Source organism: Oxyura jamaicensis, chromosome 1, assembly GCF_011077185.1.
Source record: "Oxyura jamaicensis isolate SHBP4307 breed ruddy duck chromosome 1, BPBGC_Ojam_1.0, whole genome shotgun sequence".
Classification (NCBI taxonomy): Eukaryota; Metazoa; Chordata; class Aves; order Anseriformes; family Anatidae; genus Oxyura; species Oxyura jamaicensis.
The window spans coordinates 201,208,483-201,223,814 of NC_048893.1; positions in this window are offsets into that span (position 1 = coordinate 201,208,483).

Consider the following 15,332-nt stretch of genomic DNA (forward strand, 5'->3'; position numbering starts at 1 on the left):
GTATATATGTGTTCCCAGATATATCTCCTGCATGCTCTCCCTAAATACGGGGAGCTTCTTGTTAATTCACATAAAGGTATTGCAGCACAGCACCAAAGTGCTCTCTTCATCATCCCTTCTTATTCTCTTCTCTGTCCCGCCTGCAGAACCTACTTACAGTTTTTGAAATTTTGAAATCTTTAAAGTAATCAAATGTGGACTTTGGAGGGCTAAGGTAAGGAAAAAGTTCAAGGCTTAAAAATCCTTCCTAAAAGTTACCTGCAGCCACGACCCTAGTTTGAATTAGAAATGGATTGTGATAGCAGGAGCACAAGAGAAAGTACCATGTACCTGATATATGAGTTTAATTTCCTGCACTGAATCAGAATTCAGATATACACACAGGAAAATCAGGAGGGCAGCAAACCAACTGTTTTTTTTATCCCCTCACATGGAAGCAGTTGTAATCTCATCCTCCAATTCTTATTCAAGCAAAGTTCTCAAGTCCAGGTTCATGGTTACTGGTCCAGATTCACTGATGTCACCTTGCTCTTTTTTGTTGCTCTTGTGACATGAAGCAGCTGGGTAGGCAGCTTTATTATACCACTCGGCAGTGCACAGCATGCAGGCCCATATCCAACCCATGTAATTGTGTCTGGAAGAAAACTCAGTTTGATGAAAGATGTGAGGAAACATCTCATTTCATCAGATTTCTACCTGGATCGTGACTTAATATTGAATTATGAAACACAAATGGACTTGACTCAACTTTATACCATTAGATATTCTGTAACATGGTCAATAATTGTCTATATCCCAGACACCAACTGACCTGGAAATGTGATCAGGCTATCCTCAAAATCCTATCACTTGTGATGGAAAAGTAAACCTAAAAAAATAAATAAACCAAAAGTAACCAAAAGTTGTCATAAAACTGCATATTAATATTTTATAAATTGTTCAAAAACACACATGCTCTGTCCTCTCAATCAACAGTCCCTGCCCTTTAATAGCTTTTGGCAGCTTGTTAAATCAAAGGTGCAAACACGAGTCCCTTGACACCAAGTGCATTAATGTCATTTGGTAGAAATGTCACATGAAGATGGTACAGGCTTTTACAAAAAAGTGATTGACACATCATCTTAACTACCCTCTCAGGTACTCTTTCTGAGACAATCAATTTGGTGTTCTATCTCATTAAATTTCACTATTTTGGTACCTTATATTAGTTGAAAGAGAGTCTACAGTGTCCTTGAACTGAGGGTATTCAAAGGTCATTCTCACAGACAGGAATCCTGACCAGATAAGAGTCAGACCTGCTGGAGGCTGTCAAAAGGATGGAGAAAAAAATGAAATAAAATTATCCACCACATAACTGGCTGTGGGACACCAAGATCTTCAAAAGGGTGCTGAATCCTTTTTTGTATAGTATTAGAATCCAGTAGCAGCCAGTAATCAGTGTAGGGAACCGACAGACACACACACAATATGAAAACCAAAATGTGCTGGCATACAAAGACATTACAGCAGCAAGGTGAAGTTTATTGCTCTGCTGCTCCTCTCCTTGCAAATAATAAATTATCGCATTAATAACCCTTTATACTTATCCTATTGGAGATTATATGATTACTGATAAAACTTTTAACTACATTAGCAACACTACACTAATTGCATTAACTGGTGTAATAAAGTTAACATATAAATATGGTGTCCTTGATACACACATGGTAAGACTGCACATCTCGTTAAGATTAATATTAATGGAATAATGTCACACTATTTTTGTCCAACCCACTTTTACCAAATAACCTCCTGACTTAAAGACTTAAAATTTAATACTAGGTAACAGGATTAGACCATTCTTTTTCAGATGCAAACATAAAGTGAAAATTAGAGATGGTCTTCTATAAATCAGAGGTTAATCGAGCAAGGCCAATTTAGGTCCTGTGAGATCATCACCCTGAATGAGATTGTACCAATGTAAATGGCCCAGAAAGCCTGAAACAGCAGATCCCAGCAGCTGACAAACACCAGGTTTCCTATCTTTATTCCCAGTTTATAGCCTTTGACAAATAACACTGCCTAATTCTGTACTTACAAAAAACTGTGACTTGAATGAGTTTTAATCAGAAGAAAATTGAGATAGTAGCAAAACTATTTTTTTCTATGGTGCCCTCCCAACATTAAAAAAATAAATAAATAAATAAAAATAAAAATAAAAATAATGTTTAGTAGGATGAGCTTGGGAATGGAGTGGGAAACATCTACCAAAGCCAAACAAGCAAAGAGCATCCAATAATTACAGCAGCAGCTTGTGAACAAGCAGCAGGAATGCAAAAGAGGTGACTTATGGGGTATAGAAAAAGTCTTCTCATGACTCTTCCTGGTGGCTTCCAGGTGTTCTTTCCTACATCTGCCCCCTTCCACAGCCGTAGCAGCGGCATCTCTACCCCAAGCAGCGGCTGGTTTGGGGACAGCTCAGGTTGTCCCATCCATCTCCGTGCGTGGGCCCCTCACAACTTGCCCCACATGGCTCTCCTTCTCCAAAGTCCTGGAAAGTAGGAGCCAAACACAGCAGCTCAGGCATCCTCCTCCTGAGCAACCTCCTGTTTCAGTTCGGTGCTGCAAGCTGTTAGCTTGAATATCTGTCCTTGTGCTGTGATTCCCCCTTGGGTAAAACAAGAAATCTAGCACCTATTTACCTTGTACCAGTGCTGTGAGCAATTGCAATATGGATTGTGGGTGCCCAGATGCAACTCATCAACAATAAATATGCTGAATAACCAGGCAAAAGAAATACTGTTTTCTTTAAGGACAGCAATGTTTTTAGCTGAATGTTCCATTAAAATACGTGACCTTTTGGGCTCACCTAATAGCTGCATTAAAGCAATGAAATTTCTTTCAGTAAAGCTCCGAATGGAACAACATTAAAATCCAATATTTATTCATGTTACAGCACAGTAATTTGGTATGTAATAAGCATTAAGGTAAATATAATTCTGTAGTTGACGAATCTAAACCTTGCTGTATAGCTCAAATCTCTGGGGGAGACATGGTACTTGACATTTAATTTGAAAAGCAAGGTAGTCTGATGGAAAAAAAAAAAAAAATCTTTTCCTTTTGATAGTAAAAAAGCATTGGTGCATTTTATTTGATACGGTGGATTTGCTTAGCTTTATTTTCACATTTTAATAAGCTCATCTCATAAAAGTATAATGAAAATAGAAAGATCATCTATCAAAAGAATGGATGGCTACACGTTTTTTTCTTTGTATCCTTGTATAGAAAAAAAAAAAAAAAAAAAAAAAAAAACTTCCTAAAGAGACATCGTGATGCCTAAACATCAATACTAGATTAATCAAGGAAGCTGAATTTTCATGATGAATAACTCTAAGATGAAGATAACATCAATTTCAATTTGCAGTGTTAAATACTGTAATGCCAATATAATGTGCAGTGCAGAAATAAATAAATAAATAAATAAAAATACAATAAAATAAAATAAAACAAAAGTGCAATACAATAGGCAAAGAAAATTTTGGTGTCAAGGTACAAATCCTGTCATTTTTTGGCATGGCTAGGTGGAACAATTTCCCATCTGCACGAGTAAGGGGCAGGAGACTGGTGATAACACGACACATGGAAAATGTTTTTGCAGTCTCTCTGGTGACACTGGGATGGCCCCAGCAGGGATCTTCTCAAGAATAAGTTAAAGTGATGAGAAGGAACCCAGTCTGCTCAGCTGTGCTTATCGCTTACTTGGCACCATTACTCAGGCTCCTTTCTCCCTTTGTGTTACCTATCACCAGCAAGCAGAAAGCACCTCCTTCCTCTTTTAGAGAAGGGGACATGAGGCACAGAAAGTCTGGGGCATCCATACCAGCTCTTAGCTGGGGACAGGAGTGCACTTTTGAAGTGACTCTCCTGCCTGTCACCACGGACCCATGCTTTGGTTCACAGTCTTCAAAAGCACGATTGGAATCTGTTTCTGTTGAAAGCAAATGAAAATGGAGTGCTCCAGGAGCACAACTAATGTGTTCAAAGCGCTAACTGGTCTTGAGCCCTTAGGACAAAGTCAGAACAAATTTAAAAACCCTGGAGTGTGGTCATCCAGTTAAAAACCCCATCCAGTGCTCAGCCCATGTGCTCTCAGCTTCCCTTCTTCCACATGGTTTTTACAGGAACATTTAAGTCTCTCTTCTGAGGTGTACGCAGTCCAACCAAGCAGATAAGAAAAAGATAAAGGCCAAAGACTGTGCCAAAGGAGTGCAAGTCTCTGAAGAGCTGTTGGCATTGCCCAGTTCTCCTGCATCCTAACCCATCCCCGAAGACATAGGGCCCTCCAGACTAAGGTGATTCTATGCAATGGAAGTAGAGGATCAGCAGTGTGAGACATGGATGACATCCTCAGTCTAAATATGGAGGCTTTGCAGGTGGGCAGCTGAAAATGTCATTACTTAGGAGCACACAACTAATATCTGCTCTCCTAATGAACACCAAACAGCCTACAAAGTTCTCTTAATAAATTGACCCTTGGATTTGCTGAGTTCATTTATACTGTCAGAGGATTTAACAATAGCTACAGATATTACCACAGCTATGGGGACTCCTGCTAGCAGTAACTCTGGATAGAAATATTAGACAGTGCCTTGTGACAACCTACAGCCTCCACAGAGAGAATTTCACTCCAGAACTACTGCTTGTGAGGATGAGCCACAAGGGCTCTCCTGTGAAGACAGGCTGAGGGAGTTGGGGTTGTTCAGCCTGGAGAAGAGAAGGCTCCAGGGAGACCTTACAGTGGCCTGCCAGTACCTAAAGGGGGCCTAAAAGAAAGATGGGGAGGAACTTTTTGTCGGGGAGTGCAGTGATAGGACAAGGGGGTATGGTTTTAAACTATGAGAGGGTAGGTTTAGATTAGATATAAAGAAGAAATTCTTCAGTCAGGGTAATAAGGTACTGGTACAGGTTGCCCAGAGAAGCTGTGGATGCCCCATCCCTGGAGGTGTTCAAGGCCAGGCTGGATGGGGCTTTGAGCAACCTGGTCTGGTGGAAGATGTCCCTGCCCATGTCAGGGGTTGGAACTGGATGATCTTTGAGGTCCCTTCCAACCCAAACTATTCTATGCTCAGAGATCCTCTTCTAAGGAAGTACTACCTTGCCTACGTTCATATTGTTTTTATATCATATTGATTGACTACATTATTTCTGTTTTGTTTGTTTTCTGTTGTTTCTGTTTGTTTATTATTCCAGTGTATCATCTTACGAGAATCGCTTGAGCTGATGAATAGAAAATCAATTATCTCATCTGCATGAAGATCCAATAACTCCTATATCTATGTTTCAACAGAAAAACAAGAGTTTTCTTGGTCTGATTAGAAAATCTCCCTCTTTTGGGAGATGAAAAAAAAAAATCTGTCATCTCTTTCCTGTTTGTTAGATGTAACTCACTGTGGAAAATTAGGGGAAAATGGGACTTATCGCATTCTATTTCTACGTCAGTATAATGGAATGGATGTACCATGCTTGGATTTAATGTTGGTTGTACTACTCATTCACAGTAAGGACTGTTGACACAGCCTTCTGAGTTGTAAGATAAGATGGTCTATGATGTCCAGTGATGTATTTTTACTGTGTTAAATCAATAAGTATCCACCATCACAAGGTTTGCAAATGAAGACTACTCATTCACACTTGTTTCTCAGCATGATGCCTGTATGGAGAGTACTGCTGGGACTGCATGTTTCTTCTGCCTGATGTGACCATCAGCTCAAGAGTGCGTGTGACAACCTTCATGATGTGTTTTAGGGACCAGCCCCAAGCAGCACAGAGAACAGCATTTAAAGTCAAACTTCAGAATCTTTACACCAAGGCAACATTCATGTCCTGCTAATATCTGGGTTCAGCTGCCTCCTCAGATCTGGTCCCCATTTGGGAAGAAGAGGTTCACCTACTACCATAACTAGAAGGGTATCAATGCTTCAGCAGAACAAAAGTGCTGGGGTTCAAGAGCAAGGACGAGTGAATGAATCAAGGAATGCTGACAGACACAAAAAGAAACCCTATACGTAAACCCTAACCTCTGATCAGAAGTGTACCTCATTTAGGTGTATATGAGCTGCAGTGCTCTTTTTCCCAGGTACTGCCCGAGTTGTCCTCATCAGCTGTTTCTTAGCAGCTCCTAATTATTCCTCACCTTCTGTGAACTTTCTCCTAATTACTCTTTCCCTCTCTCTCTGGGGCTTCTATAAGAATGACAATGCCATTTGCAAATCTGAAGTGACTCTAAGCTCTAAAGTTGACCTTTTTTTTGCACTTCTCTGTCCCTCCAAGGTCTTTACATTCTTATGAAGTCTAAATTTGAAAATACCTCAGCAAAGTCAGCTAACTAAAGTCCATTCTTTTCAAGTTGCCTTGAGGATGATGGAGAGGTAGGCTATATGAGAAGCTTTGGAGAAGCTCACATTTTTGTTATATTTAGACTGAAAGAGTGTTGACAAGAGTAAATGCTCATTTCTGTAAAGAGGTCACAGAAACCAAAATGCCAAGAGGTCATTCACATCCCTCTAAACAGCTTCTTTAGCCTCTTAACCTTGTAAATGGAAAAGTCTCCCAGGACTAATGACTTCCTTCTATTGCATCTGTCCCTATATCTTATTCTCAGTTTGTTTTCAGACCTAAATTTCATAATGTCACAATTATCTTCCTCCCCAGAGTGACACTACCTGACAGATACCCAGCTACATTTATCCTATTCCTCTCACCTCAGAAAAAGAAGAACGTTGGAGATCCCATTACCCTTGCTACTGCAGTAGGATATACTTCAGTCCTTCCTGCTTCACTGCTTCCACTTTAATTGGGTCTGGTCCACTGAGTCCTTTTCTTAGGATGAGACCAAAATAATTTGTTTACCCTAAATGGATCACTTTCAAACTGCGTTCCTGCATGCTATGAGCAGTGCCATCATGGTTTGGCTGGGTTTCTTCCTCATGCTTCTCTGGACTAGAACATCACTGACTGATTTCAGCAACTGCCAGTCTTTCTGGCAGCTCAGGATTCTCCTCCTAAGGCACCTTTTGCACATGTGATGTACCATGCAATTCTCCAGAGGCCTCATCTTCTGCACAGACCATGGAAAGCGATTCCACTGCCATTCTATGTTTCTATTCTTTCTTTACTTGTTCTCTGTTTGTTCTTTGTTGACGTTCGTCTGCCAGTATCTGAACGTAGAGGGCAGATACTGCTGAATAAGCAACAGGCAGCCAAGGAGCAAACTTGAATACTGGATTCCATCTGTTTACGTTGAGTTATCCAATTAACTCCCTCTTCAAGACAGAGCCCAAGAGCCGTCTGGAAGATCTTTCTCTGCAAGGACAGTTTCCGAGTGGGTGATATTAAACCCATTTTGATTCTCTCCATTCTAGATATTCCCAAAGTATTTCAGCAGGCTCCGTGCTCTCAAACTTCCCCACAGGCTCCCATGACGTATCTCAGAGCATGTAGCAAACAGCCTCAGTATTATCCTATGAAAATACCATTCTGACTGTAATACAGTTCTCATATTGCTTCTGACACACAAAACATATTTTGGGTCACCAGGACACCACAGGATACCAAGGATGCCTACCACGTTATTCACTGTGGAGCAAGAATGCAACGGCTCTGTAGGAAAATGGCCCTAAGCATGTGGACATGAAGGAGTTTGTGCTTACAGGCATCTGGTGAGCAGTCAGAAAATGAGGGTATAATGCAGAGAAAAAAAAATGGGCTGTAGCTTCTGTCCACAGACTGAACAGGTAAGATTCTACTTTATCTGTTTTTATGGGCTCTATCGGCTGATGCACCAGGACTGCATTGATTATACTTGTGGAGAGTTCAAGTATTGGTAAATACCTAGGGTAGCAGATAACTGGAACAATCTAAGATCTGACAAACGTCAATATATAGGCCAGGTTTGCCTCTTCAGGAAGAGGAACACATCTTTCAAACACATCTAAGAACTCTGTAGTCAGCATTCAGTCAGCCCAGAAATATTCTTATAGTCACCACATAGCTGTTACTGTGCAGCATCTCATGCAAAGTTTGAAGGAATCACCAAAAAAGTGCCCCAAAAGCGATTCTGGAAATATCCAAATGAAGATGAGTGGCTTTTTCAACAAATGATCCTATCTTTACACTAAGCCTTTTAGCAGCAGACAGAACCAGAGACAAGAGGCATACCCCTCCAGTTAATACATTAGCATTTCTACATCCAGAGAAGAAAATAGCAAATGTAGGTTGAAATGTTGGTTTGACACAGGTCATTTCTTAAACTGCTTTTGCTCCTCTCGGATTAGGTTGTCACAAGTAAGGGACACGGCTGGACAGACAGGTAGGACTGATTAAACTGTCACATGCCAATAGTACATTAAGCTACTTTGGCAGGGCAGGAGAGGCAGAGTGGCAAGGCTGCTGTGACTGGTGCTGTTTTGCTATGTATGGCCACAGATGAAACCCCTGAGGATGTCAGGGAATAAACACGAGGACATAAAGCAGGGAAGTACGTATTATGCATGCACAAGTAGGGGAAATCAGTCATTAGTCAAGGTCTTAGCTGTAGGGACACAAAGGTTGGTACTGTAGCCCTCTCCTCCCAGAGGATCTAGTGCTTTGCCTCCTTGTTTTTTGAACAAATCATTTGCTTGAAATCAAAATGGATACAACCCACATTCACAGAAATCTGACAGGTGACAACCGTAGACTCCATCTTTAAAATCTCATTCATATTAATTTTTCTGATTCTTGCAGATCAGGACAAGACCAAGAACAGCCCTTGGTGACTTTGTTTCATATTTAAGGCAAAGACAAATAGAGCACAAAATATTTGGAATTGGGGTTCAATTAAAATGAGCTTCTACAAATGAGAATGTTTATTTTAAAAAAAAAAAAAAAAAAAAAAAAAAAGTCTTATAAATGCTTTCTACCAACATGGAAGGATGATTCTACCCCACTGCTTACCTTCTGAAATGTTCAACACATTTGGGAGGAACCTTTTCAACATGGGAAAATAGAAGTCAGCAAACTGGAGATATGGGAATTGAACATCATTTAAGGACAGGCAGTTTATTTCAGGGTCCAACCACAGCATTTACAACATGCTTGTACTCATTTGTGCCACCAGTCCCATAGCTGTGCTTTCCTTGTGGTGAGCCAGCCAGGCATGTATCTGTGTCAACATATTGTCCAAGAAAGTAGTGCTCACTTGCTATTTACTTTTCCAATTCAGAACTTATTGTCCAAAAACGGGCTGAATCCCAATTTGGCTCCATCTACAGCTAAAGACTTCTGCCAATATCAGCACAGGCATGTGCTGAGCTATGGACATTTCCCTGGGCTTGAGCATTCAGCTACTTCTCATGGCAGATCTAACAGAAATTAAACTTCAGTCTGACTTCACTGTGGAATTAATTCACTCTCTTTGTGTGTCTAAGCAGCCTTTACCACAGATCTGAATATCACTGTTTACATTACCCTTTCTCCAGCTCATGAGCAGTCCAAACCAAAGCCCCCTGAAGACTCTGAAAGAATTCCCACTGGCTGCAGCAAACTCCAAGAAAGCTGTCTAGTTTTCAAATGCTTACCTTCAGTTTTTTATTACTGCAAACATTACCTTCTAGTATCTGTTATTTTTAATTTGTTTTGAACCTCTGGAGAACAGCAAGTACAATGTGCTAACCTGGCTGGCCACCAGAATACATAGCCCCATCCACCAGGTCTGTGAGTCCTGTGTCTGAAAGACACTAACCTTTGTGTTTGCTGCAGTTATAGCACACAGGTTGAATGCGCAATGGCTCTGGTTAGTTGTAGCCTGAGGTATTGTTATATACTGTTCCTTTTACCCTTAAAACAAGTTTTGTTTTAAACAAATAGCTGCTATTGGGGAAATAACTTCCCACAGCATCATAAGAAGCAAAACACTCTTATCCCGTAACATTAGGGAAGATGAAGCATGTCTTTTCACAGCACCACAATACAGCACAATTGAATTAGGCTCGCAGTTCCGGCCCCCATCCAATGGCCACTTGATTTTTGCATTACTTGAAACAGAGATACACAGAGCAATTTACTGCCCTCCATCCATCCGATTTCTATGATGTTAGAAGGAAGTTTGCACTTTCCTTTGAGATGGGAAATGAAGATGAGCAACAAGAAGCTATCTGCAGCAAAGGATGCCTGTTTGCACTAAACTACAAATGAATGCCATACTTCTGAGTTTTATTGAGTACGAAAAATGAGGGGTTAGTAACTCATAGGGAAGAGAAACAGCTGACTTGTTGTTTCAGGTAAGTCTTCAGCAATCAATTAATTGCCTGATCAATGCAGCATGATCTAAGCAGCTTAATTGAAGAGAATTAGTACTTAGGAAGCATATATCTCCAGAGGGGGACCACCGCCAGGAAAGTTAACAGCCTTTGGAAATACAGCTGCCTAATTTGATTTAGGAGGGAAAATGGTGTGAAATGAGATATAAGGACATCACAGGTAATTGACATCCAGAATGATACCCTTCAACAGAAAGGCTTCAGACTGAGAGTCTATTGATACTCACAGACTCTGGTGGCAAGAGTGCTAACACATACATGTTCACATTTGGAACCCTACAGCAGGAAGCCATGAATTTTTTATCATGCCATCACAAAGTTGAAGCTGATTTTTCCTGAAAGGAACAATGCTCTTTTAAAGAAGAAGAGGACTGATAACATTTTAGTGTCACTGGGGTTACTGAAAAGCTCTTCTTTCCCTTGTATGTATAAGCTAATCTAAATCTACTCTCTTTTAGTTTAAAGCTGTTAAAAGAAAGAAAGTAGAAAAGTATTTTGTGTGTCTTTGGGGGTGCGTTTAACTCACTTGCCCCACTGGGCTTCCAGAAGACTTTTTCTGGGCAATATTTAGTTCCCTATCTGGTTATTCTGGAGTTAAAGATTCAGCTGCACAGGCAGAAGTGGGTCTGGCCTGAGGAAAGGGCAATATTCTCTAAAATTAATATACCTTATATTCAAATAGGGCTGTGATTAGTGAGTTAATGTACCACAGGGTACATTAGCAAGACGTTTTTCTCAGAGCTTTGAAAGAGGGCATTTTAATTCTGCATACATCCTGCTTGCATTCCTCAGTCCTGTAACTGACCTAGTCTCTAGTTGCTCAAGGAAAGAGCATGCTTAGAAAATCCTAGACATCTCATGTCCTAACTCTGAATCCACCCAGAAATGGCTGCACAACCTGAGCCAATTGGTTTTTCCCTTTTCATAGCCCCTTGTAGACTGATTAACTGATGAACGCTAAGTGAAAGATCAGAATTACAGAAAGAACAGAATCACAGAACTGTAGGGGTTGGAAGGGACCTCAAGAGATCATCTGGTCTAACCCCCCTGCCAAAGCAGGTTCCCTAGAGAAAGATGTTGTGTGGCCCAACAGTACAAACTTCACTGCTCTTCCCCCCCTTGAAAAGCTCAGAGCATTTTCACATGTGAATCCAGCAGATTACAGGAAAATAAATGTATGGCCTCTCTTTGCAAAACAAAAAACACATTTTATGGAAAGACAAGCACATTAGTCAGACTTTCATAGGACTCTAGGAGTTGTTAGTAGCTGCTCGAGCTTCACAATTTGAAGGTCTTCTTTATTTTCACAGCACTACCTGGATAGGTACAACCTAGACTTGAGCCAGATAAGTAGGTAAACTAGAATATAGATTGTTTGCTTTCATATAGAAATTAATTTACCACCTCATGCAGCTGCATGGCATTTCTGCTTACTTGACTACAAGAATGTGGACGCCAGAACATGAATCTCTCACTTAGAGCGTGAGCTGCTGCCTATCAGGTGCGCCTGGGTAGTTGTGTGCATGCCCTTAACTCCTGGCAAATGCAAAGCAGGTAATTTCACATTCCACGGTGAAAAAGCATTCAGCAAGATTGCATTATTTTGTATTAATCACAGACTAAGCAGGCCAGCAGGGACAGGGACCACAGGTCAGCCAACATACAGTGATGTGTTAAGGCATCAAAATGTCAATCTTCTATCAGCATGGTGAGATACATGGTGACGTAGGAAGCTCCACCAAAAAGAAACAAAGAGAGAGAGCTGCAAATAAATCATTATTCTTCTACTTCTTTTTTTCTAGCCTGCCTTTTAACAAACCTCATGTATCCTTTCTGTTCCAGCCACGCTTGACAATAGCCCAATTGTTTTTATCCTTCTAGTGGTCCCAAGATCTACTGTGTTTTGTGTGCTGATATCCAGAAAAAGGAAACATACTGTAGACATATAAAGCCAAGAATATATTGTTAGTGTAACTGAAATATTAACAATTTAAGTGTAAAAGTCCAGCTTTAATTATTAAAGAAAAGAATTTGTTTGCAGCATCACATCACATCACATCACATTTACAATGCATGGTGCCTTTTGCATATGTTAGATATTTGTTCTTTGTCCCCTTTGTTACCCCTAGAACCAGTTTTTCCCAGCTTCAGGACTTTATTTCTTCAACTGACCGTTGGGGAGTTATTTAGAGCTGTGGAGACCCCAGTGCCAGCACAGGCCCCCTCTCTTATCACCCTATGCCTTTATTCCCTGTACACCACGTCCTGTTTCATCTCGAGGTCTCTGCACCAGGCTTGTATTTCTCTGCACTACAACATTGTGTTAGCACCGTAAAACTGTGGTGCTACCACACAAAGCCAAACAAAAGTAAAACAAAATAGCTGTCGACGCCTGGTCAATTAGAAAAATTGCTGTTATAGCTACAGCAAGTAAAACAAAGCTCAGGAGGGTCAAGAAGAGTTCAAAGCAAGCAAGCCTGACATGCCTCAGTCCTCTGGCCTTGCAAATTCAGCACAAACTGGGGTCTGTTACTAGTAAGGCAATGCTGTGCTGTAGGTCTACACAGTTAAGAGATGTTAAGGGAATTTTATTCTCAGTCAACAAAATGTATGTCAGAATCTCATGTGGAAAAACAGCAGGCTGTAAACTGAGCATGTCAGTTTAAGGCAGTCTTCAGAAGCATTCAGCACTGGTGAGACTCATCGAGATGGATCACTCAGAAAAATTCACTCTTCTAGTCACTTCAGGCCCCCTTTGGGTGCTGATAGCCATAGCTTATTGTCTCTAGCTAGACGTATAAATGAACAACTGTAACGTGAATCCAGTAATATAGAAATGAAAGAAAATGCCCCAGCTTGCTTTGATCACCTGGCACATTTTCACCATGCAGGATTTGTTATGGAAGGAGGAGACCTGATGTGCAAGAGTTAATGGCTCCCGTTCCCAGCCAACGGCCTCAGTTGTGCAAGCACTTACCAACGTACTTACATCTCACATTCAAGTGGTCTCAAGTGTAGTGGGGGGTTCTTCAAGCAAAGTTAATTAAAAGAGTGAGATAAGGGAATTCGTTCCCAAAGGCTGGCTGATCCTCAGCTCCTAATGCAAGATGATGCCAGCTGGGAGTGTGATCCCTGCAGCTGAGAGCTGTGCCAGTGTCTCCTGCTTCAAGCTCCATGCCTGAACAAAATCATCTCCTCAGCAGGATTTGCCTCCGCAATGGGAAAAAAAAAAAAAAAAAAAAAAAAAAAAAAAAAAAAAGGTTGAGGATCTTCATTTCTGCATTCTCACGGCCATACTAACAGGATGGTATGACAAGACAGATCTTGTCACCCTGTTACAGAAAAGGCATCTCGGCTCAAGTGCTCATGTCAGGGCTGTGAGCTCTGTTGAAAAGGGACACATGCTCGGGGCTATCACAGGCCCAGGCAGACTCTAATGTGAACACATTTCCTCAATATTCATCTGTTAGGCTGACTCCTGTCTCAGCACATAAGACATTTCCTGTGGTAAATAAAGGGCTATTTACCCTTTACAGAGCATGCGGTACTGACTATCAGAGTAAATTAAAATTAAATGGGGCTCAATTAACACTTGTTGCTTTTGCCAGTTTCATTTCTGAACAAATGCACTAAAATTATGACAAACCTGGGATGCAGCTTAAGCAGAAATCAATAGAGAGACAGACAACTCTATTTCTGACTGAAATCACACTAATAGCTTTCTTTCAGAAAGCCCTAGCAGAGGACGTGTGAAATTGGTACTTAAAAACATCCCTCAAAAAAGCATGCCCTTCAAACACAGCTTGCAAACTGCTTTACCTAGGTGTGTATTTTTTTTTTTCCAGGGACTTCTTAACCTCCTTGGTTAATGCATTAAAACATAATAGTCAGTGCCTACGCAGATCATTTTCATCAAGTTGACACCAACATACCACCGTGTCATTGTGATTATTGTTCAGCTGAACCTTGTAATCTTTCCTAACCAATACCAGCCTCAGCAAAGGAACCAGACATTAAAACCAAATAAAATTACCCTAGCCTTCGTTTGCTTTTTAACCCATAACCAAGGTTACTTTAATCTTGCTGGAAGGGATGACCTCTTTTTCTCAGCCTCCCAGCAGTTGAATTCAGGCATGTGTTTTTGGCTTAACGTTTTCCTGCCTGTATTTCTGCATAATTAAAATACTTCAATGTGGTCAATGAAGTTAATTATATCTGTTTATCTTATATAAACTGGCAGATGTCCAGTAATCACCCACTTGTATCTACCAGCAGTCCCTGTCTCTTCTTTCCTTCTGCTTTTTTTTTTTTCCCCACCAGACAAACACACTGGAAGTTGAACCTTGATATTAGAGCAGATAGTAAAATAGCAATAAATATATTCTCAGGAAGCTGTGGCTGTAAGGACTCCATTGCCTAGGAATCATATTGTAAATTATGCATTGCTGTTTAGTATCCTTGACATTTTTAGTAAGTGCAATAAAACACCTTTATAGACTTGGAAGGAACTGTGTGTCAGCTCAAAAAAAAAAAGAACAAACAAATGAAAGACATAATTGTTTTATCTACAATAGATTTCTTTAGTAGATTGCTACTGAAATGGACAGACTTTTTCCCTGTCTACTAGGCAGGATTAAAACCTGGAAGGTGCCATATTTCACTCGGCCAGCCATTAGATTAGAAAATAAGGTGCAGGAAGGAAACCCAAAGCAAGTTGCAACTACAAAGTTCAGAGCTACATCAAGGAGTTATATTTGTGACCATTTTAAAAGTAAACAGGGATGCGAGAGTGAAAGGGTATCAGTCAACAGCTCTCCAGAGGTCAGCTGGCATCACCTAAATCCCCAGAAACCTTTCTGTGCCAAAATCCCAGAGTTAAAGTAAGGCTTTGAGCAAGATAAAATATTACACAGAACCAGAGGTAAGAACAGCTAACAGACAGACGCCTAGATTCCTAAAACGTAAGAAAGCTGTGTTCTGCTTTCCTCCATGATC